Source organism: Pristiophorus japonicus, unplaced genomic scaffold (genome assembly GCF_044704955.1).
Source record: "Pristiophorus japonicus isolate sPriJap1 unplaced genomic scaffold, sPriJap1.hap1 HAP1_SCAFFOLD_586, whole genome shotgun sequence".
Lineage (NCBI taxonomy): Eukaryota > Metazoa > Chordata > Chondrichthyes > Pristiophoridae > Pristiophorus > Pristiophorus japonicus.
In genome coordinates, this window is record NW_027254495.1 from 177,965 (window position 1) to 195,312 (window position 17,348).

General features: G+C 51.2%; 5 non-coding genes across 5 annotated transcripts; all 5 read left to right on the forward strand.

Moving 5' to 3' along the window:
• Positions 1 to 3,040: 3,040 nt before the first annotated feature.
• Positions 3,041 to 3,113, forward strand: trnat-agu (transfer RNA threonine (anticodon AGU)). The gene has a single exon. It is a non-coding gene; the product is annotated as a tRNA-Thr (tRNA).
• A 936-nt stretch (positions 3,114 to 4,049) lies between these two features.
• Positions 4,050 to 4,122, forward strand: trnat-ugu (transfer RNA threonine (anticodon UGU)). The gene has a single exon. It is a non-coding gene; the product is annotated as a tRNA-Thr (tRNA).
• Positions 4,123 to 12,054: 7,932 nt separating this feature from the next.
• trnam-cau (transfer RNA methionine (anticodon CAU)) lies at positions 12,055 to 12,127 on the forward strand. Its single transcript has one exon. It is a non-coding gene; the product is annotated as a tRNA-Met (tRNA).
• A 459-nt stretch (positions 12,128 to 12,586) lies between these two features.
• On the forward strand, positions 12,587 to 12,659 carry trnat-ugu (transfer RNA threonine (anticodon UGU)). The gene has a single exon. It is a non-coding gene; the product is annotated as a tRNA-Thr (tRNA).
• A 4,214-nt stretch (positions 12,660 to 16,873) lies between these two features.
• trnat-agu (transfer RNA threonine (anticodon AGU)) lies at positions 16,874 to 16,946 on the forward strand. Its single transcript has one exon. It is a non-coding gene; the product is annotated as a tRNA-Thr (tRNA).
• Positions 16,947 to 17,348: the final 402 nt, after the last annotated feature.

Sequence of the window (17,348 nt, forward strand, 5' to 3'; positions counted from 1 at the left end):
TGTTCCTTCTTCCTGTCTCTCTCTCTCTTTTCCCTTTCCTTTCAGATTGTCTCTCTCTCTCCCTTTCTCACTCCTTCCCCCCTTTCCCCCTTCTCTCTCTCCTTTCCCCCTCCCAGTTTCCCCTTTCCCCTCTCTCTCATTTCTCCCTCTTTCCCCTTCCCCTCCCTATCTGACTCCTTCCCTTCTCTCCCCCCTTCCACTCTCTCTCTCCCCGTCCCTTCCCTCTCTTTCCTCTCCCCACTCTCTTTCTCCCCTTCCCCCACTCTCTCACTCCTTCCCCATTCTCTACCCCTCCCCCACACTCTATCTCCCCGTCCCCTAACCCCCTCTTTTCCCTCCTGTCTCTCTCTCTCTCCTTCCCATCTTTCACCCCTTCCATAGAAACATAGAAACATAGAAAATAGGTGCAGGAGTAGGCCATTCGGCCCTTCTAGCCTGCACCGCCATTCAATGAGTTCATGGCTGAACATTCAACTTCAGTACCCCATTCCTGCTTTCTCGCCATACCCCTTGATCCCCCTAGCAGTAAGGACCTCATCTAACTCCTTTTTGAATATATTTAGTGAATTGGCCTCAACAACTTTCTGTGGTAGAGAATTCCACAGGTTCACCACTCTCTGGGTGAAGAAGTTCCTCCGCATCTCGGTCCTAAATGGCTTACCCCTTATCCTTAGACTGTGACCCCTGGTTCTGGACTTCCCCAACATTGGGAACATTCTTCCTGCATCTAACCTGTCTAACCCCGTCAGAATTTTATATGTTTCTATGAGCTCCCCTCTCATTCTTCTGAACTCCAGTGAATACAAGCCCAGTTGATCCAGTCTTTCTTGATAGGTCAGTCCCGCCATCCCGGGAATCAGTCTGGTGAACCTTCGCTGCACTCCCTCAATAGCAAGAATGTCCTTCCTCAGGTTAGGAGACCAAAACTGTACACAATACTCCAGGTGTGGCCTCACCAATGCCCTGTACAACTGTAGCAACACCTCCCTGCCCCTGTACTCAAATCCCCTTGCTATGAAGGCCAACATGCCATTTGCTTTCTTAACCGCCTGCTGCACCTGCATGCCAACCTTCAATGACTGATGTACCATGACACCCAGGTCTCTTTGCACCTCCCCTTTTCCTAATCTGTCACCATTCAGATAATAGTCTGTCTCTCTGTTTTTACCACCAAAGTGGATAACCTCACATTTATCCACATTATACTTCATCTGCCATGCATTTGCTCACTCACCTAACCTATCCAAGTCGCTCTGCAGCCTCACAGCATCCTCCTCGCAGCTCACACTGCCACCCAACTTAGTGTCATCCGCAAATTTGGAGATACTACATTTAATCCCCTCATCTAAATCATTAATGTACAGTGTAAACAGCTGGGGCCCCAGCACAGAACCTTGCGGTACCCCACTAGTCACTGCCTGCCATTCTGAAAAGTACCCATTTACTCCTACTCTTTGCTTCCTGTCTGACAACCAGTTCTCAATCCATGTCAGTACACTACCCCCAATCCCATGTGCTCTAACTTTGCACATCAATCCCCTCCTCTCTCTTTCCCCTTTCTCCTCTCTCTCACCCCTTCCCCTCCTCTCTCTTTCCCCTTCCCCCTCTCTCTCACTCTTTCCATTCTCTCTTTTCCCTTCCCCTCCCTTTCCTGCTCCTTCCCCTGATTAACCTGTGTCTTTCTAAATGTAGATTTATCCTGTCCTTCAGAATTCTGTGAAGGTTCAGGGATGAATCACCGAGAATGATTATTCGGGCCCCACCTCCTTGTTAACAATAGTAAGATGCAAACAGGAGCTTGTGTAACAGGTGGCTCCATAGCTAAGGGGGTAGAGCACTGGTCTTATAAACCAGGGGTTGTCAGTTCAAATCTCACTGAGACCATCTCCAAGTGAACTTAATATTTAAGTTTGCTGTCAGTTAACAAGGTTTTTAATTATAAATGTTTAATATCTCTGAGACTGACTGAGGAACAACAGGCCTTCCTCGTACCCTTTTCTCTCTCTCTGCCCTCCCCATCATGAGAATTTTTACCCCTCTCTCCCTTTCCAACTATCTCGCTTTCCCCGTTTCTCACTCTGCTTCCCCCTCTCTTCTCCCTTCCCCCTCTCATCTCCCTTCCCCTTCTCTCCCCTCACTCTCTCCCCTTCCCTTTCTCCTCCCCCTCGCTCTCTCTCCCCTTCCCACTCTTACACACTCGTTACCCTCTATATCTCGCTGCTACACCTCTCTCACTCCTTCCCCCTCTCTCCCCTTTCCCCACTCTTTCTCCCCTTCCTCACCTCTTTCCTTCCCCCTTTCTCTCTCCTTCTCTCTCTGGATGTTTAACATCTCTGAGACCGACCCTGGAACAACAGGCTCCCCTCACACCCTTCCCCCTCTCCTCTTCTCGTCTCTCTTACACTCTCTCTCCCTTTTTCCCCGCTCGATCTCACTCCTTCACCCTCTCTTTCCCCTCCCCCTCTCTCTTCTTTCCCTGTCCCATTCTCTCCAACCCCTTTCTCTCCTTCCCCTGTTTCATTCTCCCCTTCTCCTCTCTCCCCTTCCCCTGTCACATTCTCCCCTTCCCCTCTCTCTCCTCTCTCCCGTTCCCTCTCTACTTTCATTCTATCACTCCTTCCATTCTCTCTCCTTCCTTCTCTATCTTCCCTCTCTCTCCCCTCCCCCTCTCTCCCCTGCCCCCTCTCCCTTTTCACTCTCCCTCTCCCCTTCCCCTATCTTCCCTCCCCTCTCTCCTCTCTCTCACTTTTCCCTTTCTTTTCAGATTCTCCCAATTCTCCCTCTCTCTCCTCTGCCCCCTCTCCCTTTTCACTCTCCCTCTCTCGCCTTCCCATCTCTCCCCCCTTCCTCTCTCTCACTCCTTCCCTCTCTCTCCCCTTCCCCCTCTCTGTCACTTCTGCCCCTTCTCTCCCCTTCCCCTCCCTCTCTCTCCCCTTCCCCTCCCTCTCTCTCCCATTCCCCCTCTCCACCACTCCTGCCACTCTCTCTTTTCCCTTCCCCTCTCTTTCCTGTTCCTTCCCCTCTTTTTCCCCGAGCAGGTGGCTCCGTAGCTCAGGGGTTAGAGCACTGGTTTAGTAAACCAGGGGTCGTGGGTTCAAATCTCACTGGGGCCTACTCAAAGCGAGCTCAGTATTTAAATTTGCTGTTAGTTAACAAGGTCTTCAATTATAAATATTTAACAGCTCCAAGACTGATCCTCGATCAACAGGCTCATTTCTCTTCCACTCTCTCTTCCCTTCCAAATCTCTCTCTCCCTTCCCCATTCTGCATCTTTTTCTCACTCTCTCGCAATCTCCTTTTCTCCGTCTCTCAGTCATTCCCCTCTCTTCCTTTCCCCCTCCCTCCCCCACCCTCTTTCCCTTCCCTGCCTCTGTCTCCCCTTCTTTCTCTCTCCTGCCTCTCTCTCTTTCCTTCCCTCTATCACTCCTTTCCCTCTCTCCCTCCCTTCCACTCTCCCTCCCTTCCACTCTCTCTCTCCCCAGCACCTTCCCCTGCCTTTCCCAGAGCAGGTGCCCTCCTGTCTCTCTCTCTCCTTTCCCTTTCCTTTGAGATCCTCCCCTTCTCTCTCTTCTTCAATCCCTCTCTTTCCCCTTCCCCTCTCTCTTCCCTCTTTCCTACTCCATCCCCTCTCTTCCCCCTTCTTCATTCTCCCCGCCTCTCTCTCTCCCCTTCCTCTCCCTGTCTCCCCTTCCCCCTCACTCTCACTCCTTCCCCCCTCTCTCCCCTTCCCCTCTCTTTCGCACTCCTTCCCCCTCTCTTCCCTTAACCTCTCTTTCCCCTTCCCTCGCTCTCTCCCCTGCCCCTCTCTTTCTCCCAGTCTCCACTTCCCTCTCTCTCTCACCCCTTCCCCTTTCTCCACTTTCCCTCTCTCTCTCTCTCCCCTTCCACTCTCGACTTACCCACTCTTTCTCACTCCTTCCCTCTCTCCCCTTAACTTTTCTTTCCCCTCCCTCTCTCTCTCCCCTTCCCCTCCCTCTCTCTCCCCTTCCCCCTCTCTCTCACTTCTTCCACTCTCTCTTTTACCTTCCCTTGACTTTTAAAACACAGGTGGCTCCATAGCTCAGGTGTTAGAGCACTGGTCTTGTAAACCAGGGGACGTAAGTTCAAATCTTACTGGGGTCTATTCAAAATTAGTTTAGTATTTAAATACCAGTCTCTCCCTGCTCCCTATTCTTTCCCACTTTTCAGATTCTCCCCCTTCCCCTCTCTCTCACTTTCCCTTTTCCCTCACCTCTCACTCGTTTGTTTGCCTCTCTCTCTCTCCTTCTCCGATCTATTTCACTCCTTCCCCTCTCTCCCTCTCTCTCTCTCCCCGCCTCTTCCACACTTTCTCTCACTCCCACTTCCTATTTCTCTCACACGCCTGCTTCTCTCTCACTCCTTCTCCCTCTCTCCCCTTCACCACTCTTTCTCCTCTCTGCTGCTCTCTCTTTCCATCGCATTATGACCCATTCTACATCTTTTTACCCCACTCTCTCCCATTCCCCTCCCTCTCTTTCCCCTTCCCCTCTCTCTCTCCCCTTCCCCTTCCTCTCTCTCCCCTTCCCTCTCTCTCTCCCTTTCTACTCTCTCTTTTCCCTTCCCCTCTCTTTCCTGCTCCTTCCCCTGTCTTTGCCAGTGCACTTGGCTCCATAGCTCAGGGGTTAGAGCACTGGTCTAGTAAATCTCACTGGGGCCTATTTAAAATTAGCTCAGTAGTTAATTCACCGTCAATTAACAAGGGGTTTAATTATAAATATTAAACAGCTCCGAGACCAACCCTGGAACAACAGGCTCCCCTCACACCCTTCCCCCTCTCCTCTTCTCATCTCTCTTACACTCTCTCTCTCCCTTCCCCATCATGACCCATTCTACATCTTTTTACCCCTTTCTCCCTTTCCCACTATCTCGCTTTCCCCATCTCTCACTCATTCCCCTCTCTCTCCCCTTCCCCTCCCTCTCTTTCACCTTCCCCCTCTCTCTCACATCTTCCCCTCTCTCTCACCCGTTCCTTCTCTCTCCTCTACCCATTTCCTCCCCTCACTCTCCCCTTCCCCTCCCTTTCCTACCCTCTCTCTCTCCCTCCCTCTCTCCCCTTTCCCCTCCCTCTCCTCTACCCCTCTCTCTCTCTCCTTCGCCTCTCTCTCCCCTTCCTCACTCTCTCCCCTTCCCCCTCACCGTCCCCTTCCCCCCTCTCTCTCCCCTTCCCCACTCTCTCCCCTTCCCCCTCACTCTCCCCTTCCCCTCTCTCTCTCCCCTTCCCCTCCCTCTCTCCCCATCCCCTCTCTCTCCTTCCCCATCTCTCTCCTTCCCCTGCCTCTCCCCTTCCCCCCTCTCTTCTCCCCTTCCACCCTCTCTCCCCTTCCCCTCTCTCTCTCCCCTTCCGCTCTCTCTCTCCCCTTCCCCCCCTCTCTCTCCCCTTACCCCTTCTCTCTCCCCTTCCCCACTCTCTCCCCTTCCCCCTCACTCTCCCCTTCCACTCTCTCTCTCTCCTTCACCTCTCTCTCTCCCCTTTCCCTCTCTCACTCCCCATTCCCTCTCTCTCCTTCCCGTCTCTCTCTTTCCTTACTCTCACCCCTTCCCCCCTCTCTCCCCTTCCCCCCTCTCTCCTCTTCCCCACTGTCTCCCCTTCCCGCTCCCTCTCCCCTTCCCCCTCTCTCTCCCCCCTTCCCCCTCTATCTTCCGCTTCCCTTTCTATCTCTCCCCTTCCCCTCTCACTCACTCCTTCCCCTCTCCCTTTTCATTTTCTTCCCTCCTCTCTCTCTCCTCCCTCTCCTTCTCCCTCCTCTCCCCTGTCTCCAATCCTCTCCCTCCTCCCTTTCTTTCTTTCCCTCGCTCTCACTCTCCCCTTTCCCATCAGACTCTCCCCCTCTGTCCTGTTCGCCCCTCTCTCCCATACTCCCTCTCTCCCATACCCACTCTCTCCCCACTCTCTACCCCCTCTCTCCTCTTCCCCCACTCTCTCTCCCCTTCCCCCCTCTCTCCCCCTTGCCCCCCTCTCCCCTTCCCACTCTGAAACACTTGTTTCCCCGTCTCTTGCTCCTACCCCTCTCTCCCTTCCCCCTCCCTCGCCTCACCCTCTCTCCTTCCCACTCTCTCCCCGTCTCCTCCCTCTCTTTCCCCTCTCTGTAGCGGGTGGTTTGGGGGTCAGGTTGACCTCTGAGCTTCTGAGTGGCTCGAATCACTCCCACTCCCTCGATTCTAGACCCTGGGTTTATTGAGGGATGTGACAAAGTACAACAACAACTGGTTTTGGTGCAAGAAACTGTGATTTAATTCCAGAAATAAAGTTACAATATTCAGTGAATGTCAAAATCTCACAATCTCAAAATGGGGAAGACTTTAATACGTACACAAGAAGAGATACAGCAGAAGAACACCTCCCACCTCCCTGTCCCACTCTCCAGCTAAGTTCGACTCTGGGGTAACAGGGATAATGTTCCCCAATCCTTCCTTTGACAGTTGATGGTGGTTTGCGATTTCGGGGTTCGCTGGGCCTGGTAGGTTCTGCTTGCCGTACCCTGAACGTAGTCGAGGCCTTCTTACCGAGTTTTCTTCAGTTGGGTTGTGTCCGCTGATGCGGTCGGGTGCGTTTTGGATCTATGGGGTAAGTGCCCACTTTTCTCTTGCAGAGGTAGAGTTTTGGGTTACTTTAGGTCAAGTTTTGCCCGTCGATAGGTCAGGAACAGATTGTAGAGTGGAAAACCTTCGAATCTCCGGTTTTCTCCCGACTTGGTTCTGGTCGAAATCTGTCGGTCACGGTGCCTCAATATTACCAAGTTGGTTCTTGGTAATGGTTCATTGATGATTTCGTCAGGCTCTTGATGCCATGACATGTCCGATGATGTCGGGGATCACTGAAGGCCAACTTCTTCTGTCTTTGCTATGGTGGTCTGTGGTAAAAACATAGAAACATAGAAAATAGGTGCAGGAGTAGGCCATTCGGCCCTTCGAGCCTGCACCGCCATTCAATAAGATCATGGCTGATCATTCCCTCAGTACCCCTTTCCTGCTTTCACTCCATACCCCTTCATCCCTTGATCCAGTCTCTCCTCATATGTCAGTCCTGCCATCCCTGGAATCATTCTGGTGAACCTTCGCTGCACTCCCTCAATAGCAAGAACGTCCTTCCTCAGATTACAAGTCCAAAACTGAACACAATATTCCAGGTGAGACCTCACCAAGGCCCTGTACAACTGCAGTAAGACCTCCCTGCTCCGATACTCAAATCCCCTCGCTATGAAGGCCAACATACCATTTGCCTTCACAATTTGTTCGAGTTAGTTTCTGGTGTCGAGTTGTCTGCCTGGGTCCCAGCTTTCTATGCAGGCTGGAAAGGTGATTGGCATTATGCATGTGTCGCATGAGTTTTTGTGCTTGGATTGAAACTGTACTTTCCTTCGATCGATTGTTGAAATGTAAATGTCTTGTCGGGGGCAGGTTTCGAGGGTAAACAGTTCTCCAGACAATTTGATGAGCTCCAATATCCCCAGAGAGCTTGATTAGCTCCAATATCCAAACTGGCCTTTCAGAGTTTAAACCCACCCCGGGTCTTGCAACCCCTTTTCTCACAGACCCAACATTCACCTTTAAAATCTCAAACTTGGTTAAAACTCGTAGATTTCTTCCATCTGCATTCTAGGATCCCAAACTTTCTGTTTGATATTCCCAAATCGAATTTCCTTTTCAGTGAGTCCAAACACTGCGGGGTTTCCAGCAATTCTGTAATCTTCCATCTCCCCAACTCTCTCTCTCCAGGGGTCGTGGGTCCAAATCTCACTGGGGCCTACTCAAAATCAGCTCAGTATTTAAATTCACTGTCAATTAACAAGAGCTTTGATTATAAATATTAAACAGCTCTGAGACTGACCCTGGAACAACAGGCTCCCCTCACACCCTTCCCCCTCTCCTCTTCTCATCTGTCTTACACTCTCTCTCCCCTTCCAAATCTCTCTCTCGCTTCCCCATCACGACCCGTTCTACATCTTTTTACCCCTCTCTCCCTTTCCCGCTGTCTCGCTTTCCCCGTCTCTCACTCATTCCCCTCTTCATCCTTCCCCCTCTCTCACCTCACTCTCTCCCCTTCCCCCTCTCTCTCCCCTTCCCCTCTTTCTACCCTTCTCCCTATCTTTCCCCTTCCCATTTATTTCCCACTCCTTCCCGCTCTCTCTATCCCCATTCCGCTCTCTCTCTCCCCGTCCCTCTCTCCCCTCCTTCCACTCTCTCTCCCCATCCCCTCCCTCTCTCTCTCCTGCCCGCCTCTCTCTCTCTCTCCTTCCCCCTCTCTCTCCTGCACCTCTATCTCCCCTTCCATCTCTCACAATCCTTCCTCTCTCTCTCTCCTTCCCTTTCTCACTCCTTTCCCTCTCTCTCTCCCTTCCCCTCCCTGTCTCCCCTTCCCCCTCTCTCTCACTCCTTCCCCTCCCTGTCTCCCCTTCCCCCTCTCTCTCACTCCTTCCCCTCTCTCCCCTTTCCCCTCCCCGTCTCTCCGCTTCCCCTCCCTCATTCCCCTTCTGCTCTCTCCCCTTCCCCACTCTTTCTCACTCCTTCCCCCTCTCCTCCCTTATCCTCTCTTTCCCCTTCCCTCTCACTCTCCCCTTCCCCTCTCTCTTCCTCCCTGTCTCCCCTCCCCCTCTCTTTCCTGCTCCTTCCCCTGTATTTTCCAGGGCTGGTGGCTCCATAGCTCAGGGGTTAGAGCACTTGTCTCGTAAACCAGTGATCGTGGGTTCAAATTTCACTGGGGCCTACTCAAAATTAGCTCCGTACTTAAATATGTGTCTCTCACTTCTGGAGCTTTCTTCTCCCTTTCCTTTCTGGTTCTCTCCTTCTCTCTCCCCTGCCCCCCACCCCTGCTCCTTGCACTCTCTCTCTCCCGATTACAAAAGGTTACTGCACAAGATAAAAGTTCACGGGGGCTGGGGGTAATATATTAGCATGCATTGAGGATTGGCTAACGAACAGAAAACAGAGAGTCAGGATAAATGGTTCATTCTCTGGTGTGCTGCAGGGATCAGTGCTGGGACTCCAACTATTTACAATCGATATTAAAGACTTGGAAGAAGGGACTGAGTGCAACGTAGACAAGTTTGCTGATGATACAAAGATGGGAGGAAAAGCAATGTGTGAGGAGGACACAAAAAATCTGCAAAAGGACATCGACAGGCGAAGTGAGTGGGCAAAAATTGGGTATAAGATTATGAGGGGGCTTGACAAGGTGGATGCAAAGAGGATGTTTCCACTGATGGGGGAGACGAGAACTAGGGGGCATGGTCTTAGAATAAGGGGCCGCCCATTTAAAACTGAGATGAGGAGGAATTTCTTCTCTCAGAGGGTTGTAAATCTGTGGAATTCTCTGCCTCAGAGAGCTGTGGAAGCCGGGACATTGAATAAATTTAAGACAGAGATAGACAGTTTCTTAACCGATAAGGGGATAAGGGGCGGGCAGGGAAGTGGAGCTGAGTCCATGATCGGATCAGCCATGATCGTAGTAAATGGCGGAGCAGGCTCGAGGGGCCGTATGGCCCACTCCTGCTCCTATTTCTTATGTTCTTATCTCCCTCTCTTTCCCCTCCCACCTCTCTCTCACTCCTTCCCTCTCTTTTTCCGCTGTCCCTGTTTCCTCCTCCCAGTCTCCCCTTCTCCTCTCTCTCTCTCACTCCTTCCCCCTCTCTCTCACTCCTTCCCCTCTCTCTACTCCCCTTCCACACTCTCAATCTCCATTCCCTCCCTCTCTTTCCCCACGCCCCTTTCTCTCTCCCCTTCCCCTCCCCTCTCGCTCTCCCCTTCCCCCCGCTCTTCCTCCCTGTCTCCCCTTCCGCACTCACTCCCCTTCCCCTCCCTCACCCTCCCTTCCACACTCTCTCTCCCCTTCCCCTCCACTCTCGCTCTCACCTTCCCCCCGCTCTTCCTCCCTGTCTCCCCTTCCCCACTCACTCCCCTTCCCCTCCCTTCCCCTCCCTTCCCCTCCCTCACCCTCCCTTACACACTCTCTCTCCCCTTCTCCTCCCTCTCTTTCCCCTCCCCCTCTCTCTTTTCCCTTTCTCTCTCACTTCCTCCCTGACTCCCCTTCCCCCTCTCTCTCATTCCTTCCCCACTGTCTCCCCATCCCCCTCTCTCTCACTCCTTCCCCACTGTCTCCCCTGCCCCCTCTCTTTCACTTCTTCCCCACTGTCTCCCCTTCCCCCTCTCTCTCACTCCTTCCCCACTGTCTCTCCTTCCCCCTCTCTCTCACTCCATCCACTCTCTCTTTTCCCTTTCCTGCTCCTTCCCTTGACTTTCTCAGTGCAGGCGGCTCCATAGCTCAGGGGTTAGAGCACTGGTTTAGTGAACCAGAGATCTTGATTTCAAATCTCTTTGGGGCCGATTCAAAATTAATTCAGTATTTCAATACTTGTCTCTTCCTCTTTCCCACTTTTCAGATTCTCCACCAACCCCTCTCTCTCACTTTCCCTTTCCCCTCATTGCTCATTTGTTCATTTGCCTCTCTGTCTCCGCCCCCCCCCCCACTTTTTCAAACTTTCTCTCTCTCCCTTCCCTCCTTCTCTTTCCCCACTTCTCTCTCCCCTTCCCCTCTCTCTCATTCCCCCTTCCCATTTCTCTCACTCCTTCCCCCTCTCTCCCCTTAACCACTCTTTCTGCTCTCTCTTTCCATCGCATTACGACCCGTTATACATCTTTTTACCCCACTCTCTCCCCTTCCCCACTCTCTCCCATTCCCCTCCCTCACTCTCCCCTTCCCCTTCCCTCTCTCTCCCCTTCCCCACTCTCTCCCATTCCCCTCCCTCTCTCTCCCCTTCCCCTTCCCTCTTTCTCCCCTTCCCCACTCTCTCCCCTTCCCCTTCACTCTCTCTCCCATTCCCCTCCCTCCCTCTCCCCTTCCCCTTCCCTCTCTCTCCCCTTCCCCCTCTCTCTCTCACTCCTTCCACTCTCTCTTTTCCCTTCCCCTCTCTTTCCTGCTCCTTCCCCTGTCTTTCCCAGAGCAGGTGGCTCCATCGCTCAGTTTTGGTCTCCTAATCTGAGGAAGAACATTCTTGCTATTGAAGGAGTGCAGCGAAGGTTCACCAGACTGATTCCCGGGATGGCAGGACTGACATATGAGGAAAGACTGGATCAAGTGGGCCTGTATTCACTGGAGTTTAGAAGGATGAGAAGGGATCTCATAGAAACGTATAAAATTCTGACGGGACTGGACAGGTTAGATGCAGGAAGAATGTTCCCAATGTTGGGGAAGTCCAGAACCAGGGGACACAGTCTTAGGATAAGGGGTAAGCCATTTAGGACCGAGATGAGGAGAAACTTCCTCACTCAGAGAGTTGTTAACCTGTGGAATTCCCTGCCGCAGAGAGTTGTTGATGCCAGTTCATTGGATATATTCAAGAGGGAGTTAGATGTGGCCCTTATGGCTAAAGAGATCAAGGGGTGTGGAGAGAAAGTAGGAATGGGGTACTGAGGTGAATGATCAGCCATGATCATATTGAATGGTGGTGCAGGCTCGAAGGGCCGAATGGCCTACTCCTGCACCTATTTTCTATGTTTCTATGTTTCAGGGGTTAGAGCACAGGTCTTGTAAACCAGGAGTCGTGAGTTTAAATCTCACTGGGGCCTACTCAAAATTAGCTCAGTATTTAAATTCACCGTCAATTAACAAGGGGTTTAATTATAAATATTAAACATCTCCAAGACTGACCCTGGAACAACAGGATCTCGTCTCTCTCTCCCTTCCCCATCACGCCCTGTTCTACATCTTTTTACCCCTCTCTCCCTTTCCCGCTATCTCGCTTTCCCCGTCTCTCACTCATTCCCCTCTCTCACTTTCTCCGGTTCCCCTCTCTCCCCTCCCTCCTCTCTCTCTCTCTTCTCCCCTTCTTTTTGGATTCTCCCCATTCTCCCCCTCTCTCCACTTCCTTTCTCTCTCCCCTGTCTCCTTCCTCTCTCGCCTTCACATCTCTCTCTCCTTCCTCTCTCTCTCCCCCATTGCCCTCTGTCTCTCCGACCCCCTCTCTCTCACTCCTTCCACTCTCTCTTTTTCCTTCCCCTCTCTTTCCTGCTCCTTCCCATGTTGTTCCTATAGCAGGTGGCTCCATAGCTCAGGGGTTAGAGCACTGGTTTCATAAACCAGGGGTTGTGAGTTCAAATCTCACTGGGGCCTACTCAAAATTAGTTCAATATTTAAATTCACTGTCAATTAACAAAGGCTTAAATTATAAATGTTAAACAATGATGAGACTGACCCTGAAACAACAGTCTCATCTCTCTTCCCTTCCAAATCTCTCTCTCCCATCCCTTTCCCACTATCTCGCATTCCCCTCTCTCTCCTCTTCCCCGCTTGGTCTAATTCTCTCCTCTGCCTTTTCACTTTCCCTCTTCCCTTCCCCTATCCTCTCTCTCACTTTTCCCTTTCTTTTCAGATTCTCCCCATTCTCCCTCTCTCTCCCCTTCCTTTCTCATTCCCCTGTCTCCTCCCTCTCTCGCCTTCCCATCTCTCTCCCCTTTCTCTCTCTCACTCCTTCCCTCTCTCTCCCCTTCCCCCCCTCTCTCACTCCTTCCACTCTCTCTTTTCCCTTCCCCTCTCTTTCCTGTTCCTTCTCCTGTCTTTTTTAAAACAGGTGGCTCCATAGCTCAGGGGTTAGAGCACTGGTTTTGTAAACCAGCGGTCGTGAGTTCAAATCTCACTGGGGTCTATTCAAAGTTAGCTCTGTATTTAATTCACTGTCAATTAATAAGGGCTTTAATTATAAATATTAAACAGCTCTGAGACTGGACCAGGAACAAAATTAGTGTTGTGTTTAAATTCACTGTCCATCATCATTTGCTTCTCTCTCTTTCTCTTCTCCCTTTCAGATTGTTCCCCGATCTCTCTCTCGATAGAAAATAGGTGCAGGAGTTGGCCCTTTGAGCCAACTCTCTCCTTCCTCTTCCTCGTTCATTGCTGAACATGCAACTTCAGTACCCCATTCCTGCTTTCTCGCCATTCCCCCGAGTAGTAAGGACTTCATCTAACTCCTTTTTGAATATATTTTGTGAATTGGCCTCAACTACTTTCTGTGGTAGAGAATTCCACAGGTTCACCACTCTCTGGGTGAAGAAGTTTCTCCTCATCTCGGTCCTAAATGGCTTACCCCTTATCCTTAGACTGTGTCCCCTGGTGCTGGACTTCCCCAAGATCGGGAACATTCTTCCTGCATCAAACCCGTCAGAATGTTATATGTTTCTAAGATATCCCCTCTCATTCTTTTGAACTCCAGTGAATAAAGGCCCAGTCGATCCAGTCTTTCTTGATATGTCAGTCCCGCCATCCCGGGAATCAGTCTGGTGAACCTTCGCTGCACTCCCTCAATAGCAAGAACATCCTTCCTCAAGTTAGGAGACCAAAACTGCATACAATACTCCAGGTGTGGTCTCACCAAGGACCTGTTCAACTGTAGGAACACCTCCCTGCCCCTGTACTCAAATCCCCTCGCTATCTTACTCCTCTCCATCTTTCCCCTGAACCTCTCTTTCCCCACCCCACTCTCTCTCTCCCCTGCTCCCTCTCTCTTCCTCTCTGTCTCCCCTTCCTCCACTCTCTCATTCCTTCCCCACTCTCTCCTCTTCCCCTTCCCCTCCCTCCCGCTCTATCCCACTCCTTGCCCTCTCTCTCTCCTTCCTGCTCCTTCCTCTATCTTTTTACATGCAGCTGACTCCATAGCTCAGGGGTTAGAACACTGGTCTAGTAAACCACGGGTCGTGGGTTCAAATCACACTGGGGCCTACTCAAAATTAACTCAGTATTTTAATTCATTTTTCATCTTTCTTTGCCTCTGTTCCTTCCTCCTGTCTCTCTCTCTCTCTTTTCCCTTTCCTTTCAGATTGTCTCTCTCTCTCCCTTTCTCACTCCTTCCCACCATTCCCCCCTTCTCTCTCTCCTTTCCCCCTCCCAGTCTCCCCTTTCCCCTCTCTCTCATTTCTTCCCCTTTCTCTCCCTCTTTCCCCTTCCCCTCCCTATCTGACTCCTTCCCTTCTCTCCCCCTTCTACTCTCTCTCTCCCCGTCCCTTCCCAATCTTTCCTCTCCCCATCCCTCTCTCTCATTCCTTCCTCTCTCCCACTCCTTCGTCACACTCTCTCTCTCTCCGTTCCCTCCCTCTCTTTCCCCACCTCACTCTCTTTCTGCCCTTCCCCCATTCTCTCACTCATTCCCCATTCTCTACCCCCCCCTTCCACACTCTCTCTCCCCGTCCCCTCCCACTCATTCCTCTCCCCATCCCTCTCTCTCATTCCTTCCCCTCTCTCCCACTCCTTCGTCACACTCTCTCTCTCTCCGTTCCCTCCCTCTCTTTCCCCACCTCACTCTCTTTCTCCACTTCCCCCATTCTCTCACTCATTCCCCATTCTCTACCCCCCTTCCACACTCTCTCTCCCCGTCCCCTAACCCCCTCTTTTCCCTCCCTGTCTCTCTCTCTCTCCTTCCCATCTTTCACCCCTTCCCCTCCTCTCTCTTTCCCCTTCCCCCTCTCTCTCACCCCTTCCCCTCCTCTCTCTTTTCCCTTCCCCCTCTCTCTCACTCCTTCCACTCTCTCTTTTCCCTTCCCCTCCCTTTCCTGCTCCTTCACCTGATTAACCTGTGTCTTTCTAAATGTAGATTTATCCTGTCCTTCATGATTTTTTCCAATAATTTTCCCACCACGGAGGTTAGGCTGACTGGTCTGTCATTACTCGGTCTATCTCTTTCTCCCTTCTTAAACAAAGGTACCACCTTCGCAGTCCTCCAGTCCTCTGGTACCATGCTTGAAGCCAGAGAGGATTGGAAAATGATGGTCAGAGCCTCTGCTATTTCCTCTTTTGCTTCACTCAACAGCCTGGGATACATTTCATCCAGGCCTGAGACTTATTCACTTTCAAAGCTGCTAAACCTCGGGGGAAGGGCGGGGGGTGTGGCGGGTAGCAGGGAGGAGGGGTAGAGCGGGGGTGGAGCGGGGAGGGCAGGGGTGGGGGGTGGGGCGGAGTGGGAATAATCTCTTTCACACAGCCGACACAGACACGATGGGCTGAATGGCCCTCCTTGTGTGCTGTAAGATTCTGTGAATGTTCAGGGATGAATCACCGAGAATAATTATTCGGGCCCCACCTCCTTGTTAACAATCGTAAGTTGCAAACAGGAGCTGTTTTTTTTAATTCGTTGCGAATCTTTCCAATTCTTTGTCAAATCACAAACACCAGAGGTCACCTTGCACAGGTGGCTCTATAGTTCAGGTGTTAGAGCACTGGTCTTGTAAACGAGAGATCGTGAATTCAAACCTCACTGGGGTCTATTCAAAATTAGTTTAGCATTTAAATACCAGTCTTTCTTTCCGACTTTTCAGATTCTCCCCCAACCCCTCTCTCTCACTTTCCCTTTCCCCTCACCTCTCACTTGCTTGTTTGCCTCTCTCTCTCCCCTTCTCCTATCAATTTCACTCCTTCTCCCCGCCCCTTCCTCCCTTTCTCTCACTCCCACTTCCCATTTCTCTCACACGCCAGCCTCTTTCTCCCTCTCTCCCCTTAATCACTTTTTGCACTCTCTTTCCATCGCATTGCAACCCCTTCTACATCTTTTTACCCCCTCTCTCATCCCTTCCCCTCCCTCTCTTTCCCCTTCCCCTCTCTCTCTCCCCTTCCCCTTCCTCTCTCTCCCCTACCCTCTCTCTCTCCCATTCCACTCTCTCTTTTCCCTTCCCCTCTCTTTCCTGCTCCTTCTCCTGTCTTTCTCAGAGCAGGTGGCTCCATAGCTCAGTTTTGGTCTCCTAATCTGAGGAAGGACATTCTTGCTATTGAGGGAGTGCAGCGAAGGTTCACCAGACTGATTCCCGGGATGGCAGGACTGACATATGAGGAGAGACTGGATCGACTGGGCCTGTATTCACTGGAGTTTAGAAGAATGAGAGGGGATCTCATAGAAACGTATAAAATTCTGACGGGACAGGATAGGTTTGATGCAGGAAGAATGTTCCCGATGTTGGGGAAGTCCAGAACCAGGGGACACAGTCTAAGGATAAGGGGTAAGCCATTTAGGACCGAGATGAGGAGAAACTTCTTCACTCAGAGAGTGGTGAACCTGTGGAATTCCCTACCGCAGAGAGTTGTTGATGCCAGTTCGTTGGATATATTCAAGAGAGAGTTAGATGTGGCCCTTATGACTAAAGCGATCAAGGGGTATGGAGAGAAAGCAGGAAAGGGGTACTGAGGTGAATGATCAGCCATGATATTGAATGGTGGTGCAGGCTCGAAGGGCCGAATGGCCTACTCCTGCACCTATTTTCTATGTTTCTATGTTTCAGGGGTTAGAACACTGGTCTTGTAAACCAGGAGTCGTGAGTTTAAATCTTACTGGGGCCTAATCAAAATTAGTTCAGTATTTAAATTCACCGTCAATTAACAAGGGCTTTAATTATATATATTAATCAGCTCCGAGACTGACCCTGGAACAACAGACTCCCCTCACACCCTTCCCACTCTCCTCTTCTCGTCTCTCTTGTACCCTCTCTCCCTTTCCAGATCTCTCTCTCCCTTCCCCATTGTTATGTATATAAACCTGTAAATACCATGTCTAACCACCAGAAGAGTCTCAATCCCTTGGGAGCACCTGTATATAAGGAGACCTCACAGGCTGGAGAGGCATTCTGAGATCTGTAATAAAGGACTAGTCACACCTTACTTTGAGCTTGCAGTATCTATTCAAGTCATAACACCTCTCTCTCCCATTCCCCTCTCTCTCACTCCTTCCACTCTCTCTCCCCTTCCCACTCTCTCTCTGCTTCCCTCTCTCTCTCCCCTTCCCCTCCCTCTCTCTCCCCTTCCCCCTCTCTCTCACTCCTTCCACTCTCTCTTTTCCCTTCCCCTCTCTTTCCTGTTCCTTCCCCTGTCTTTCTATGAGCCAGTGGCTCAATAGCTCAGGGGTTAGAGCACTGGTCTAGTAAACCAGGTGTCATGGGTTCAAATCTCATTGGGGCCTACTCAAAGTTTGCTCAGTATTTAAATTTGCTGTTAGTTAACAGGGTCTTTAATAAAAATATTAAACAGCTCCAAGACTGATCCTCGATCAATGAGCTCATTTCTCTTCCACTCTCTCTCCCTTCCAAATCTCTCTCTCCCTTCCCCATTCTACATCTTTTTTCTCGCTATCTCCTATTCCCTGTCTCTCACTCATTCCCCTCTCTCCCCACCCTCTTTCCCTTCCCTGCCTCTGTCTCCCCTTCTCTCTCTCTCTCCTGCCTCTCTCTCTCTCCTTCCCTCTATCACTCCTTTCCTTCTCTCCCTCCTTTCCCTCTCTCCCTCCCTTCCACTCTCCCTCCCTTCCACTCTCTCTCTCCCCAGCTCCTTCCCCTGTCTTTCCCAGAGCAGGTGCCCTCCTGTC